Consider the following 16,652-nt stretch of genomic DNA (forward strand, 5'->3'; position numbering starts at 1 on the left):
AGCACCTGCAATATAACCACCTTTAGAGGCCATTTTCCCCCGCAAGCGGGGGTTGGCCTTTTTCGGGAACCGTGGTTGTTGTTGTTTTTTGGTCCCCTTTTTGAAGCAATGTTTTACGGCCGGATGCCCTTCCTGACGCCAACCCTTTTTGCCGCCTTTAACGACAAACAGGGAATTACCAGTGAACTGGTACTCAATTAGCCGACCTCGGAAGGATGACAGGCTGAGTCAACCCCCCTGGCGTTAATTCAGCGATTGACCGGGATTCGAACCCAGGATCCTAGGATCCTAAGCCGGCACCCTAGCCGCTAGCCAAACACCAGGGATCTGGATGGAAAGCCCATCCGCTAGCCCATCATCACCTGCAATATAAAAATAATAACCACCTTTAGAGGCCATTTTTCCCCGCAAAGCAGGGGTTGGCCTTTTTCGGGAACCGTGGTTGTTGTTGTTTTTTGGTCCCCTTTTTGAAGCAATGTTTTACGGCCGGATGCCCTTCCTGACGCCAACCCTTTTTGCCGCCTTTAACGACAACCAGGGAATTACCAGTGAACTGGTACTCAATTAGCCGACCTCGGAAGGATGACAGGCTGAGTCAACCCCCCTGGCGTTAATTCAGCGATCTACTGGGATTCGAACCCAGGATCCTAGGATCCTAAGCCGGCACCCTAGCCGCTAGCCCAACACCAGGGTTATGATGGACTGAAACCTTTTGGAAAAGAAATGTATGAATTGTAAATGTTCTTTTTCATGGAATACATACGTAACATACTCGTATGATGTATGTGAAATAAATAATTGAGTTTTAAAAAATAAAATTTAATTCAAGTTCAAAAGTTCCGTACAAAATGAAACGATCAGGTTCACAATATTTAGCAAATTGATAAATATCACCACATAATAGGGGGAGTTGTTGGTTGTTGTTGTATAGCCCTGGACAGTTCTCTTGAACAATCCCGAGACACAGAGACAGCAGATCAATCTCGCAGGAGCGACCCGGAGACCCCCCACATCCAGGATGGTGTACCCCGCCTTTACGAAGTCGGGGCCACCATAGAGTTAGAGAGGGAGGTGACTGTCCATTGGGACCAATCAGCTTTTGACCATGACCGCACAGCCCTGAGGAAACCAGGCAGCAAGGACGAATGGGGAAGACTTGGCCCCTGACAGTGGTACAACCACTGCGAAGAAGCATCCCCGATAGTTGTGATGGGGGAGTTGTCTAGCCTGGGTTTGAATCTAACACGGTTCGTGGCAGTGTTTTACAGGCAAGATGATTCACAAGTGTGTGTTCCGTTCCTCGGATGGACTTTGAATGGGCATCCCATCAGTCGGCATTCATTGGTGGATGTTAAAGATCCCATGGTGTCCTTCTCTAAGAGTAAACGAGCTATCATCATCACCATGAACAAATTACAATTTCCTGGCCAAACTATCAAAGGGCATTGCATCAACGGCATAGCCGCGCCCTCAGCCAATGACAATGGCACTACCCCGCAGCCTTTTGCTGCACGCGTATGAGGAAGAAGAAGAATATAGGGGAGGTAACACTTGGTGGAAACAAACAACAGAATTATTATTTTTATTATTACGAGGAGTGCCTCCCTGAGCTTTGCTGACGGGTTCAATCAAAAGACCGGATGTTGTAGTTCACAAACATATTGCATGACTATCTGTGAATCTCGACGAGGAAGTATAATTCAGTAAAACACGTGATAAATGATTTTTTAATATCACATAATTGTTGTTGTGTGTGTGCTCCTCCGTGTCCTTTTGTATATTTAGCTTATCTGGAATCATTGTGCACCGTCCGTCCGTACGTCACCTAGTTCGACTTCTCCGGCCAAACCGCTGTGCCGATCCGCCTGAAATTTGGCAGCAAGGTTCCGCTCCTGACTGGTAACGGGGATTGCAAAGCTCATTCTGGTCACGTGACGTAGGTCAAAATGCCGGACTTAGTAAATTCCTACAAAATTTTCTTCTTCAGATCAACCATTCAGAATGCTACCAAATTTGGGTTACAACATTGGGCCAGGGCCAAGATAAGCTACTGTTTGTGGCCTGATGTTCCCAGGTGACAACTGGGATGGCACAAGACTTGAGTGTAGACTTGAGGACGCCTTAATAGTGCTTTCTTTGTTCCCCACATGACCGCGTTTACCAAATTTAAGTTATCCATAGAAAAGTGCTCTTGGGATTCTATGGTCTTCCATGCATGTGAGGTGTCCTGACCTATCAATTTAAACCTTTTTAAATGGCAAATCTGAAATGTCCAATCTTCAAACATACTTACATATTTCCAAGATGGACACCAAAGCCAGTCACCGACTGGGCATCTTTGTCGTACAAGGTCTTTCACCCCCATGTTTTTCTCCCGTCCCCTTGATCTCACTCTTTCTTCAACACTGTTGTTGGTGTTTACCCTTTTCCATTTTATTACCTTCCATTCTGCTGTAGCTCTTCCATGACCATAAAAAAACAATCCCTGCCTCAGGTGCAATAAACGTGCAGCGCACATTATTAAAAACTAGCAGAAGTACCCGGCATTGCCGGGCGGGGGAGGGGAGGGGAACGGGGGGGAGGGGAGGAGAGGGGGGGAGGGGAGAAGAGGGGGGGGAGGGTGGGAGGGGGAGGTGGAGGGGGGGGAGGGGAGGGGGTAGGGTGGAGGGGAAGGGGGAGGGGGAAAAGGGAGGGGGTAGGGTGGAGGAGGGGGAAGGGGAGGGCCAGTCAACAATGACGTTGCAGTTCTCATGGTCGGAGAGTAGCACAACAATCGCGACATCGTCCTGCATCTTCGCAACAGCACGAAGCGGATTTTGGAGACTCACCGATCCTGTGACGCCCTCCAGTACCGGCGTTGCAGGGTGGGGGAAGGGAGACCCATACATTCCCAACCCGTACATTCGCCCTCTCGACTCAAGCTCACTCGGACAAAAGCCTCGCACAAATTACACCGTGAAGGCCCAATGGCCATGTCTATGCCACAAATCAAGTACGTGAGCGAGTCGGGCGCACTGAATTGAAAATATATAGAACGCTCATACTCCGTGAAAAGTGAAGCCGCCGTGTCGCCATCTTGGTTAGCATGACTCGACCAACTCGCTTCGCGGATCTCGTTTGTTTTGAACGTGTGAATTACATGTGAACGCGTAACTGTGTTTATAGCGGCAAGGAACATCACGTGAGCGAATCAGCGCGCTGCTCTGCCACCTGCTCAGATTCCGTGTATAATATTCCTCGCTGAAATGCGCTGAGGTAAATATGAATAAAAAATATGGATCTCGTAAAGATGAAAGGAAAAAAAACCTATGTGGTGTGAATGGCAATGTTCCTCGCTGAAATGTGAAAAAACGCAATCGCTTTTCGCTCTGAATTACGTGTGAATGCGTAACTGTGAGTTTATGGCGGCAAGGAACATCACGTGATCGCTCTGAGCGAATCAGCGCGCTGCTCTGCCACCTGCTCAGATTCCATGTATAATATTCCTCGCTGAAATGCGCTGAGGTAAATATGAATAAAAAAATATGGATCATCAAATATTTTTAGGTAGGCCATGTTCTTCCCAGGCTCAATGGCCATGTCTATGCCAAATATCAAGCACGTGAGCCTCTCCATTTAGGAGTCTATCGGTAACATTACACACACACACACACACACACACACACACACTGTTTTATATATATAGATGACAAATGTTTATTGATGTTCATTCAAAATAATTCTGTTGATCCTTTTTACGAATGTGTAATATTTGAATATTGAAGCAAAATACCTTTGAAAAGACTTTGCAGCATTTGCAGAATAATGTTCAACATAATTGGTGTCAGTGATGGAATACAAGCTGTGGATTTAAATGGATTTATATGGATTTATTAGTTCATTGCACTCAGGTGATGCTAAATGTAATTGTCTTGAGCTTTCGGATGTAAATGGTGAGGCCTTCTCTCGTGTTCTTGGTTCCTGTACGTCTTCCATCTCTCGGTGACTACACTCAGTTCCTGCAGGGTGAACGAACAGTATCTGAACTAACGTCTATAAAATGACGTACTGCTGGATGGCTCCTCTGGAGCTTGGCAGGCAAGGCGGACACACGTAGCGGTGACGTCACGGCGTTCGCTCATTAGGTTGGATCACTAAATTATATATATAAATATAAACTAGTGTGGTATTCTTTCACCTTGTAAGCAATAAGTATGTCTGTACCTAATAAATAGAAGCTTTATGATTATAGGCAAGCATCTAACGACCTCCTGTTCGATATAGTTTATTTATTTATTTATTTTACGGACATGTTCACGGTTTTTACACACATTTTCATTGAGTGTTTTATTTCACTGTTTACAGTTATCAAAATAACAATTTTCAAATGCTAGATATCGATTGAGGTTGTTTTCTTTTCACGGACACTTTTACATTTAAATTTCATTTCATTTTTATTTTCAATTTCATTACATTACAAAAATTAAAAAACATACATTTACAATATGTATGTAAGCATGTATATATTGTTATGAATTTTGGGGAAGGCATATATAGATTTAGGTAGATCTGCAAAGGTATCATGCTTCGTCTGTCGTGCTGGAGAATCTCGATGTAATAAGTTCTTTGTTTAAGCGGTTTGTCGGATTAAGTGTGTACTTGTGATCATACGAGGATGATCCGTTGATAGGTAGAATAAGGACTAAGCTAATTCCCATTTGTGTGAAACCTCTGATTAATCCATTGTCCCTTATGGCAACACACCACATACATTAGCTAGATCCATTAGTGCACCACATTAATTCCCCCGCCACCACAATGACTGACCGAAAATACCGACAGCAAGCGGCCGCACAGCGGTACACCATGGCGATCAAACATCGACCAGGCAGGCTGAGGCCACGCCCACCGCACGATGGATTGACACCAGGATTTTGATGGGCAGATGACACGACTGGAAGGGAGGGCCAATCGGCATGCAGCTGAAGCCCAGAGATAAGAAGGAGCGAGCTGATTGGCCAGAGGGTTTTGATAAAAGTGGAGAGAAGCCGACATTTTCTCTCTCTTGTTCTGGATGTGAAAGCAAGTGGTCGAAGATCGACATTTGAGCTCTTCCCTTTGTTCTTCTCGCTTTGGCTTCTGCCCTTCCCAGACCTTCCTTCTGCCCTTGCCTTTCGCTCCATTTGGACCTTTCTTCGTTTGCCATCCACAAATTTGCCTGCTTGACTACGGACGTTGGAGGAACGTTTGAGTGCCATCACCTCTCCTCCCTGGCGTCCATGTACGAGCGAGGCTTGCGACTGGAGAGGGCGAGACCGGGGGGGGAGCGAGTAGCTCGGTGGCCTAGCAGCGCGCGAACAGGGGCGCATCGAGGCCTTTCTTAGCACCAACCGGAACCACGTTGGACGACGGACGCTACACATCCAGACAGATAAGCACAGACGCGCAAACAACGGTTCCTTTGATTCTGTCTCCCATCGTGTGTATTTGAAGTCTGTGTGTAAGAGCGCTCATTAGGGGATTTAGTTATCGTCGTGTCCTTTGCATTGGGTTCTGTAATAAATATTCTTGTTGTACATTTTATATCCGTTTTTGGTTGAGTTATTTATTTTCAGGGTGAAGACTGACCGGACCGTCAGGTAAGCGCGGCATCTTCCCCCAATCCCCCGGCTCGTGTATTGATCCGCCATTGAATTGGAAACACCTCAAAGTAAGCTTGATTCCATCCGTGGACGCTCGGTCTTAACTGAGAGCCGTCCACACGACAATATGTATGTATGTATGTGTATATAATCGCCAACATTGCTTTGGTATTTTAATCTTGTATTATTTTCACTGAAAAGGTGTGATGCATGTGCACATCAGCAAATGGCACACCATCTAAAAGTGTAAAATTGCCTCTTTGTGAGTTCATGACAGGACATGAAATGTTCACAAACTTAACCCTGTCTGCAAAGGAACCAAGCACCTCAGCATTTGAGACAAGTATAAATAACAGCGTTACTCGACTTAACAGCAGCATTCGGCACCACAATGAGTATGTGCTGCCTGTGAACCACGTGCACTTTAATTAACTCCTTAAAAGTCACACCACAGCTGTGGCGCTTGATGTAGAGACATTGATGGAAGAAGGTGAAAAGCGGACGACACATAGTTGAAGACTGAATTTATTTTTAAATGCATTCAGAAGCTGCAAGATATTGAATAATGAAGTTAAATTGTGTTCCACTGAATATAGTATGAAGAAGTGATCTTGCTGGTGAAGGCCTTCGTGTCGATCTGCGTAACCGGCCTGGGAGAACAATGGATGAAATGATCAAGATGTTAATCCAGGTATACCAACTGACATGGGATGCAAGGATAGCCTGACGGTGAGCTTCACCTTGGTTCCCATGGTGGCTAGCATATACCTCAAGCAACATCTTCTTCATTTCATCCATCGTTCTCCCAGCTAGATTTAAGAATGAAGTTAATGTGACCTTAATGTATCTTTCCTCTCATACAATGCATTCGGTCGGTGTGTGTACCACGGAATGTGTTTGTGGTTATGTGGAACAAAATATCTCAAAAAGTTATAGACGGGTTCGGACGAAATTTGGCAGAGATGCAGCATATGTGACAACGACGAAATAATTACATTTTGGTGAAGATCCGGATTCAGATCCGGCTATTAAAATTTTAAAAGTGATTCTTCACCAATGGGAGATAGGGCCAAAAAAACGATGTATAGCAGGATGTCTCAAAAAAAAAGAAAAAAGGATGGATGGATGATTTTGATTAAATGTGATTCTGTATTGTGATGTTTCTGGTCTACTATGGGATACAAAAGGTAAACTGTTCACCTGGTGGAGGTATACTCTATACTGAGGGTCATTCTAGTTAATTTTCTGAAATTTGTAAAACTAGTACACCCGCTCACTACGGGAGGGGCAGGAAGGGTCATTCATCTTTGGGGTATATAGATTACAGTCGATCTATGGTCGGGTCTCAAGAACATTGGGTGTGTGTTCATTTACCAAGTTTCTTGTGGAGAGATCGCCAAAAGATCAGTTTGTTACTTTTTTTTTTTTTTTGGCAGTATGTCGAGCAAAAAAAGGAAGACTTCAAGTGGTCGGAGGATTACGTGCGGTACGGGTTCACGTGTTTGACGGAACGGGACGGAAGTCAGCATCCGCAATGCATGCTTTGCAATGTCAAGTTGAGCAACTCCAGCCTAGCACCAGCAAAACTACGGGAACACTTCAAAAAACTGCACGGCGAGGGGCAGTACAAAGACGCAACGCTGGATAAATTCAAATTGAAGAGAGTCCGATTCGACGCAAGTGCTACCTTGCCCACTCTCGGCTTCGTTCCAATTGACAAACCGATCCTCACCGCGTCGTATGAAGTTGCGTACCTGTTCGCAAAGCAGGGCAAACCGCACACCGTTGGCGAGACACTCATCAAACCGGCCGCATTGACGATGGCCAACAGCATGCTGGGAAAAGCTGCTGAAAATAAGTTGTCTCTCGTTCCACTCTCAAATGACACCATCAGATGCAGAATCGACGACATGAGCGACGACATCCTCGCCCAGGTAGTTGCAGATTTAGTCGCGAGCCCGACGAAATTCAGCCTTCAATTCGACGAGACCACCGACGTTTCGAATTTGAGCCAGCTCATCTTATTTGTGCATTATGTCAAAGGAGACGAGATCAAGGAAGGCTTTCTGTTCTGCAAGCCACTCACAACAACGACGAAGGCAGCTGACGTGAAGAAGCTTGTGGACGACTTCTTCAGAAGCAACGGCCTCTCGTGGAACATGGTGTCTGCAGTTTGCTCGGACGGAGCTCCAGCCATGCTGGGATGCAACTCTGGTTTTGGAGCGCTGGTGAAGGCCGATGCACCACACATCATCGTCACGCACTGCGTCCTGCACAGACACGCGCTGGCATCAAAAACCCTGCCTCCAAAACTGGCCAATGTTCTGAAAATCGTCGTTGAAACTGTGAATTACATGCGAAGTCGTGCTCTGAATCATCACATCTTCAAAGAGCTGTGCAATGAAATCGGCTGTGAGTTCGAAGTCCTTCTCTACCACTATAACGTTCGATGGTTATCACGAGGGAAGGGAGTGAGCCATGTTTTTTCCTTGCGTGTGGAATTAGCCCTGTTTTTGCGAGAACACCAGCATTGCCATGCAACACACTTCCAAGAGTCAGAGTTCATCCTCGCCTTGGCGTACTTGGCTGACATCTTCGACGCACTCAATCATCTCAATTGCCAGATGCAGGGCGGTGGAGTGAATGTCATCGAATCTGAAGAAAAGCTGAGCGCTTTCCGAAAGAAGTTACCGTTGTGGAGGCGGCGAACAGAGATCGACAACTTCGCGAACTTTTCGCTACTGGACGAGTGCGTGAGCGGGATCAAAGATGAGTCTGAAGTTGGAGGCACTGCTGTACCGGGGGAGCTGAAGCAAGCGATTGTTGCACACTTGGATGAGCTGGGAAAGTCATTCGACGGCTACTTCCCTGACCAAGAGCAATACCCAGCATGGGTGCGGCAGCCGTTTACTTTCGACGCTGCAATGGCAGATGTCAACGACCAATACCTTGACGACCTCATCAAACTTCAGCAGAGCCAGACTCAACAGCAACTCTTCAGTACAACAACGCTCAACGTTTTGGTGCCGCCAAATGGAAGGGTATCCTCACATCGCTAAAATTGCCCTTGAGATCCTCACACCGTTCGTTACAACGTATCGCTGCGAGCATGCGTTTTCTAAACTGGTGGACATTAAAACAAAGAAAAGGAGCAGGCTTGCATGCGAAAATGATTTGAGGGTGGCCCTTGCCAAAACAAAACCACGCATTTCCCAGATCGCCTCCCGAAAAGAAGAACAGAAAACACATTAAGATGCAATTCTTCTTAATTTTTTGGTCAAATTTGAGGGGTTCCGCGAGTGTTCGGTGGGTTTCGTTAGGGTTCGGTGCCTTTAAAAAGGTTAAGAACCACTGTTTTAGCATCAGACGTGATGTTTATTGTTTTGCATCGGTGCTACCTATGCAATCTCATGCAAAAAGGGTCAAGAGTCCTTTACCATTGCTTTCACATAAGGCCGAGAATGTGTAATCTCGCCATGACAGTGGTGATATATTTAATCTATTCTTTGCACAAGACATTGTGGGATCTGTAACGTCAATCAATCAATGTTAGAACACAACACTCACCTTGCCATCCTGAGGGGCTGCACATTATTAAATACAGGTGTGTGTGTGTGTGTGTGTGTGTGTGTGTGTGTGTGTGTGTGTGTGTGTGTGTGTGTGTGTGTGTACATACCAGGTGTAGCCATTCGTGCACCACCTCTTGGATCTCTTCGTCGGATCGGAAAGTGGTTCCACCAAGCTCCTCTTTAAGTGGCCCAAAGATGTGGTAATCCGAAGGGGCGAGGTCTGGTGAGTACAGTGGATGAATAAGACACTCAAAATGCAGGTCCTCGATTGTTGCAGCTGTAGCGCAGGCAGTATGGGGCCGAGCATTGTCATGGTGCAGCAAAACACCAGTCGTGAGTAGTCCACGACGTTTTGATCTGATTGCTGGATCTGATTCCTGGGAAAACCACATTTCAAATCTGGCCTCCAAAATCCCGACTGGGCATCCTCCGTCGTGCGAAGTCCTTCCTTGGCACACCTGAGCTCCTCACCACATACAAGGCTTTCATCCGCAGCTCTATGGAATAATAATAATAATAATAATTAATAATTCATTTATTTTGTATAGCGCTTTTCCAGAAGCCCAAAGGCGCTTTGACAGAGTGGAAAACATAATGCATAACAATACATGAAAACAACAATTGCAAAAAGACAAGAATCAAGAAAACAAACAGCAGCGATATACGGCATATATATAAGACAAGAATCAAAAAGACAAGACAAGAATCAATAGGGAAATATTTAAAGCAAAAGGAGGGAGAAGGAGAAGAGATAGTCAGGGGTTAAATGCTGTGGGTTGAATGTTGAATGCAGCGTTGAACAGGTGGGTCTTTAGTGATGTTTTGAATGTGGTGAGTGAGGAGGAGTCTCTGATGGTGTGAGGTAGTGAGTTCCAGAGGGTGGGAGCAGCGATGGAGAAGGCCCTGTCCCCCCAGGATCTGAATTTGGTCCGGATGGAGGGGGTCAGGAGGTTGGTACCAGCAGAGCGGAGGTTGCGGGTGGGAGTGTGTCTGGAGAGGAGGTCAGCCAGGTAGGATGGGGCCAGGTTATGGAGGGCTTTGTATGTCAAGAGGAGGATTTTGTACTGGATTCTCTGGGGGATGGGGAGCCAGTGAAGCTTGTAAAGGACGGGGGTGATGTGGTCACGGGTCCGGGAATGAGTGAGTAGACGGGCAGCGGAGTTCTGAATGTATTGGAGTTTATTGGTGATTTTTGAGGGTGAACCATAGAGGAGGCTATTGCAGTAGTCCAGACGGGAGGTGATGAAGGCGTGGATGAGGGTTTCTGCAGCCGTGGAGGAGAGGGATGAGCGGAGACGGGCAATGTTTTTCAGGTGAAAGAAGGCTGACTTTGTGATCTGTTTAGTGTATTTGTCGAAGGAAAGGGTTTGGTCAAAGATGACGCCAAGATTCCGGATGTGAGGGGAGGTGGATACTGGGATACCGTCGATGTTGAGGGCAAAGTTATGGGTGGATTTTGTGAGCGTTTTTGGGCCAATGATGATTATTTCAGATTTATCACAGTTAAGCTTGAGGAAGTTGATTTGAAGCCAGGATTTTATTTCAGTGATGCAGTTTGTCAGGATAGAGTGGGTGTCGGTGGAGACGGACTTGGTGGAGATGAAAAGCTGGATGTCATCAGCGAAGCAGTGGAATTGGAGACCATGACGGCGGATTAAGTGACCGAGCGGGGACAGGTAAAGGATGAAGAGGAGGGGGCCAAGAACTGAACCTTGGGGGACACCTTGGGGGAGGGGAGCAGTGGGGGATTTGCAGTTATTGATGGAGATGAACTGGCATCTGTCAGAGAGGTATGATTTAATCCAAGAGAGGGCAGTGCCGGTGACGTTAAAGGTGGATTCAAGTCGGGTGAGGAGGATAGTGTGATCGATGGTGTCAAAGGCAGCGCTGAGGTCGAGGAGGACGAGAATGTTGAGGTTGCCAGCGTCAGAGGAGAGGAGAAGGTCGTTGGTGATTTTGAGGAGAGCAGTTTCAGTACTGTGGTTGGAGCGGAATCCGGATTGGAATGTTTCATACAAGTTATTGGCAGAGAGATGATGTTTGAGTTGAGTGGCTACAGCGCGTTCCAAAACTTTTGACAGAAAGGGTAGGTTGGAGATGGGTCTGAAGTTGTTTAGGGTGTCAGGGTTTAGACCAGGTTTTTTTAGAATGGGGGTAACAGCAGCAATTTTGAGGGAAGGTGGGACGATGCCTGTAGACAGGGAGGAGTTTATTGTTGCAATGATAAGTGGAGAGAGAGCAGGGAGGGAGGCTTTGACAAAGCTGGAGGGGATGGGGTCAAGAGTGCAGGTGGCAGTTTTCATTCCTATGAGGAGTTCAGAGAGGTCAGTAGGAGAGATTGGGGAGAACCGAGACAGGGGATGGCAGGACAAGGGGGGGCAGGTGGTTGGAGGGGGAGCGGGTGCGGCGGTGGTCAAGCTGTTGTAGATGTTGTCAATTTTGCGTTGGAAGAAAGAGAGGAAGGAGATGCAGTTGTCTACTGTGAATGACTGGGTGGTGGTGTTCAGGGGGCGGAGGAGTTTGTTTATTGTCGAGAAGAGTGCTTTTGGGTTTCCGGAGCCAGAGTGGATAATTTGAGAGTAGTAGGCAGAGCGGGCGCGGGAGAGGGCATCTTTGTAGTGTTGTATGTGGTCCTTGTAGGCTTGGGAGTGAACTGTGAGACCCGTTTTATTGCGGAGTCTTTCAAGTTGGCGAGCACGAGTTTTCATCAGGTGGAGTTCAGGGGTAAACCAGGGAGCAGAATGGGTGAAAGAAACTGTTTTGGTTTTTACAGGCGCAAGCTGGTCAAGGCAGGAGGAGAGAGTGTGGTTGTAGTAGTCAGTGAGGTCGGAGGGGGTGTGGAGGTCAATGAAGGGAGAAGTGGACATTTTTTCAGAGAGGGTGGATGAGAATGAGGTAGGTGAAAGAGCGTTTAGCTTACGGAAGTTGATTGTGCGATAATGCCTTGGTGTTGGGGCGGGGATGTTGATGGTCAGAGTGATGGCTAAGTGGTCAGAGAGGGTGAGGTCGGAGCCATAGAGATGGTGCAAATTTAATCCAGTGGAGCAGACAAGGTCCAAAATGTGACCACGGATATGGGTAGGAAAGTCGACATGTTGAGTGAGGTTAAAGCAGGTGAGTAAATCAGTGAAGTCAGTGGTTATTGTGGAGTCAGTGGAGTCCATGTGGATATTGAAATCACCAAGGAGGAGGATTGAGGGGGAGAGGGAACATAGCTGGGTCAGAAAGTAGGAGAAGTCAGACAGGAATGATGGGTGTGGTTTGGGAGGGCGGTAGACGACAGCCATGACTGACTGCGTGTGACCAGAGAGTTTTAAAGCCAGGTGTTCAAATGATGGAGCAGATGAGATGGAGATGAGGTTGGTCTTGATGTCTTGACGGTGGATAACGGCAATTCCACCACCTCGGCCCTCCGAGCGTGGTTTATTGACGTAGGAATATCCATTGGGTGTGGTGAGGTTGAGTGTGTAGTAGTCCAGAGGTTGTTGCCAGGTTTCGGTGAGACAGAGAAAGTCCAGTTTGTTATCCAGGATGTATTCGTTCAGGATGAGGCATTTATTGTTGAGGGACCGGGTGTTGAACAGGGTGAGCTTGATGTTGTTTTGAACAGCAGGGATGAATTCAGGTGATTTAGCCAGGGTTCGTAGGCAAGAGGTGCGATCGTGTGGGTTGCTGTGACCAGGTGCGCTGGGACGAAGAGTGAGAGTGCGCTGAGCCGACCAGAGGACGGGGATGGAGTGACCTGATTGCGAATAAACAAACTTGCGACCGGAGCCACGGTGAATGTACCTGGGTCGTCGGAGGAGTCCATTTGATTTGATGGCAGAGATGCATGATGGGGTGGAGCGGGTATTGAGCAGAAGAAGCCTTGCGGCGGAGTACTTCAGAGCCATGCCAGGCAGGAGCGAAGGGACGAGTACGAGGCCAAGGTCGAGGAGGCAAAGCGGCAAACGCAGCGGCAAACGCAGCGGCAAACGACTGCAGCCGCTAATCAAGACCACAGCGGCAAACAAGGCCACAAGGCCACCGGCAAACAAGGCCACGGCCACAAACAACGGGAGCGGGCCTTTCGAATTCCGTATTCCGTACCATCAAAAGCAGATTCCGTTATCCAGCCGGAGAACACGCGGCACGTGCGGGTGTGAAAAGGCAGGACAGGTGTGAGATGTCAGGTCAGAAAGGTAGAAGCGGACCCTGTACATCCATCCAGTCGGAGAAGCGGCGAATATGCAACGCCAGCGTCCTCTCGCAACCGAACCCGGAAGTCTCCGGAAGAAGAATACTGCTCTCCCCTCTGGTCTGGTGCTCCTGCCTCACACCTAGCTCGTCTTCACGCTGTTGAAACCAAAGCGTTCAGAATCATTGGAATCTCCCGCGATGAAGCTAACTCCAAGGGCCTTTCACTCACTCACCGCAGGCAGGTTGGTGGTCTTTCCGTCTTCTACCGACTCCTCTCTGGCCTTGCCCCCCCAGCTCTCTCTGGGCTCTGTCCCCAAAATATTCCTACAGGTCGCACAAGATCTGCCTGCAACCCTCTTATGGTTAAACTGCCAAAATCAAGACTTTCTGCTCACCTTCACTCCTTCATTCCTCTTTTCTCCCACCTCTGGAACAAACTCCCTCACTCTCTTCAATCCCACTCCACCCTCCAGGTCTTTAAAACAGCTGTTCACCACCATCTCTTATCCTCCCCCATCCAAAACCTTGATCTTTTCTACCCCCGCTAATTTCGGTCCCCTTGTGTTTTATACCTCTCCCCCCCACCCCCCCCTTCCCACGCCTCCTCCCCCCAAGCCCTCTCCCTCCCACACTTCTCCCTGCTCTCAAATGTTGTGGTTGTGTGCTTCCCCTTCTCTCCCCATCTTGTCTTCCGCTCCCTCTTTTTGTATATTTTGTTTGTCTGGTTGATTTGTTTGTGAAATAAATGTTAGCTCTTTCACGAGCCTCGATTCAGTATACAAAAAAAAAAAGAGATGATTTTTAAGGAGGTTGCAGTATGATGCACTGGTGAATGTGGTCCCTCTGGGCAGGTAATGCTCTCCAAGTGGGCCTCGGCTATCCCAGAAGAGCGTCAGCATGACTTTTCCAGCGGACGGCTGTGTGCGGAATTTTTTGGGCTTCGGTGAAGTTTTCTTGGGAAGTGAGGGTGTGAATTTGCTCTTTGCTTGCCATCTTCGTTTCTGGCTGAAAGTAGTGGACCCAGGTTTCACCCCCAGTCACTACAAGCTGTAAGAAAGCGTCACCTCCTGTTTCGTAACATCGCAGAAGTTCTTCACATGCGTCCACTCGCCGTCGCAGAAGTTCTTCACATGCGGTTTATCGAGATTGGTGTGGAAGAACTTGACTGGCCTGCACAGAGCCCTGAGCTCAACCCCATCGAACACCTTTGGGATGAATTGGAACACCGACTGCGAGCCAGGCCGAATCGCCCAACATCAGTGCCCGACCTTACTAATGCTCTTGTGGCTGAATGGAAGCAAATCCCTGCAGCAATGTTCCAACTTCAAGTGGAAAGCCTTCCCAGAAGAGTGGAGGCTGTTATAGCAGCAAAAGGGGGACGAACTCCATATCAATGCCCATGATTTTGGAATGAGATGTTCGACGAGCACGTACTGGTGTCATGTTCGGGTGTCCACATACTTTTGGCCATGTGTGTATGGTTTTGTGATGCAACATCCTGCCTGAGAAGCACCAATCTGGTCATTTATACTTGAGCCTGGAATCAAAGCCAGATTTCCAGCTGAAAGGGAAGTGCGCAATCCGAATGGATATCGCTCGGACATTAGTATAAAATGGACAAATACATGTAGTATGTGGGATTTGAACCTGGGTCCTGGACATCATAAACCATCAATTTACACATTGGAATGTTAAACAAGGCAATCGAGGTTATTAAAGGAACCTTGCTGCTTACGCAGTAGGTCGAGCACATGAGTATTGCGATGATCTCGACTGTTTTTTTACTTGTGAAAATCGAAGATTTGTTCAAGGATATTGGTAGGTCACGTGTGATATTACTTGGCAAAAAAAAATCTTTTTGACAAGTCTGTTGATCACTCGTGTGTGTGTGTGTGTGTGTGTGTGTGTGTGTGTGTTTGTGTGTGTCCACTCATTTATACTTGCGTACAGGTCACAATATTTGAAATCAATCGTCACAAAACTTCACCAAACGGTGGAGTTCGTGGTCCGACAAAATCCTATATATTTTTGAAGTCAAAAGGTCAACATAGGCCTAAGGTCAACCACCTTTCTCAAATTTCTAAAATCCTCAATTTTCAACCGATTGACTTGAAATCTGAATAGGATTTGCATACCAACTTACTGAAACCAACCACTCTTTTTGAGGTTAACATAGGCCAAAATGTCAACATAGGCCGAATTTCTAAAATCCAAAATCTTCATCCGATTGACTTTAAATTTGAATAGGATTTTCATATCCTCTAACTGAATTCAATCACCAACTATTTTTGAGATCAAAATAGGCCAAAAGGTCAACGTAGGCCTAAGGTCAACTACTTTTACCAAATTTCTAAAATCCTCAATTTCCATCCGATTGACTTGAAATCTGATTAGGATTTACATATTAGCTTACTGAAACCAAGCACCAGCTATTTTTGAGGTCAACATAGGCCAAAAGGTCATCATAGGCCAGATTTCTAAAATTGACAATTTTCATCCGATTAACTTAATTTGAAGAATATTTGCATATCAGGTCACGTAATTCAACTACCAATTATTTGTGAAGTCAAAAGGATGCTCTACCGAGTGCCATTTTGCTTTGTTATCTTTTGCCAACTGTCACTCCATGAATGATTTTTCATCTGTCTGTCTGTCTGTCTGTATGCCAATCAACTATATGTCACAATTTCTTTTCTGATCTTCATGAAACTTCACTAAATGGTGGAGTTGGTCATCCGCAAGAAGCATATTGATTTTACGGTCAAAGGGTCAACAACGTATGTCAAATTTAGAAAAAATCCTTCATTTTCATCCGATTGACTTAAAATCTGAAGAGGATTTGCATATCATGTCACTGATTTCAACCACCAATGATTTTTGAGGTCAAATTTGTTTTAGGGATTTCGGATGTTCTGTATCGTTCTTGTTTGTTTGTTTGTTGGCATAATAACTGGACAATCGTCAAATTTGGCACATACTTTCATATTGTGAATGTCTTGGACGAGATAAAGTTTGAGCTCACAAGGAAAAATATTGTTATGTCGGGTGGGGTAGCAATATCTAGAGCCAGATAGATCTGAATAGGTAACGTGCTTCGTCTGTCGCGGTAAGGAATCTGCCCTGTAATAAGCTTCATGTGTAGGCGTTTTGTCGGTTAAGAGTATACCTGTGAACATACCAGGATGTTCAAGTGATAAGTAGAGTAGGGATTAAGGAATAACGCCCCTGTGTCACACCTGGTAGCCAAACCTATGTCCCCTATGGCAATGCACACCTGTAGACA

At 46.6% G+C, this 16,652-nt stretch overlaps 1 protein-coding gene across 1 annotated transcript in view; it reads left to right on the top strand.

The window, feature by feature from the left end:
- LOC144890862 (uncharacterized) overlaps positions 1-16,652 on the top strand; it is an 812,162-nt gene that overhangs the window by 359,608 nt on the left and 435,902 nt on the right. The gene's annotated exons all lie outside the window — the stretch shown is intronic.

The sequence above is a fragment of the Myxine glutinosa genome, chromosome 2 (genome assembly GCF_964187855.1).
Source record: "Myxine glutinosa chromosome 2, kmMyxGlut1.1, whole genome shotgun sequence".
Classification (NCBI taxonomy): Eukaryota; Metazoa; Chordata; class Myxini; order Myxiniformes; family Myxinidae; genus Myxine; species Myxine glutinosa.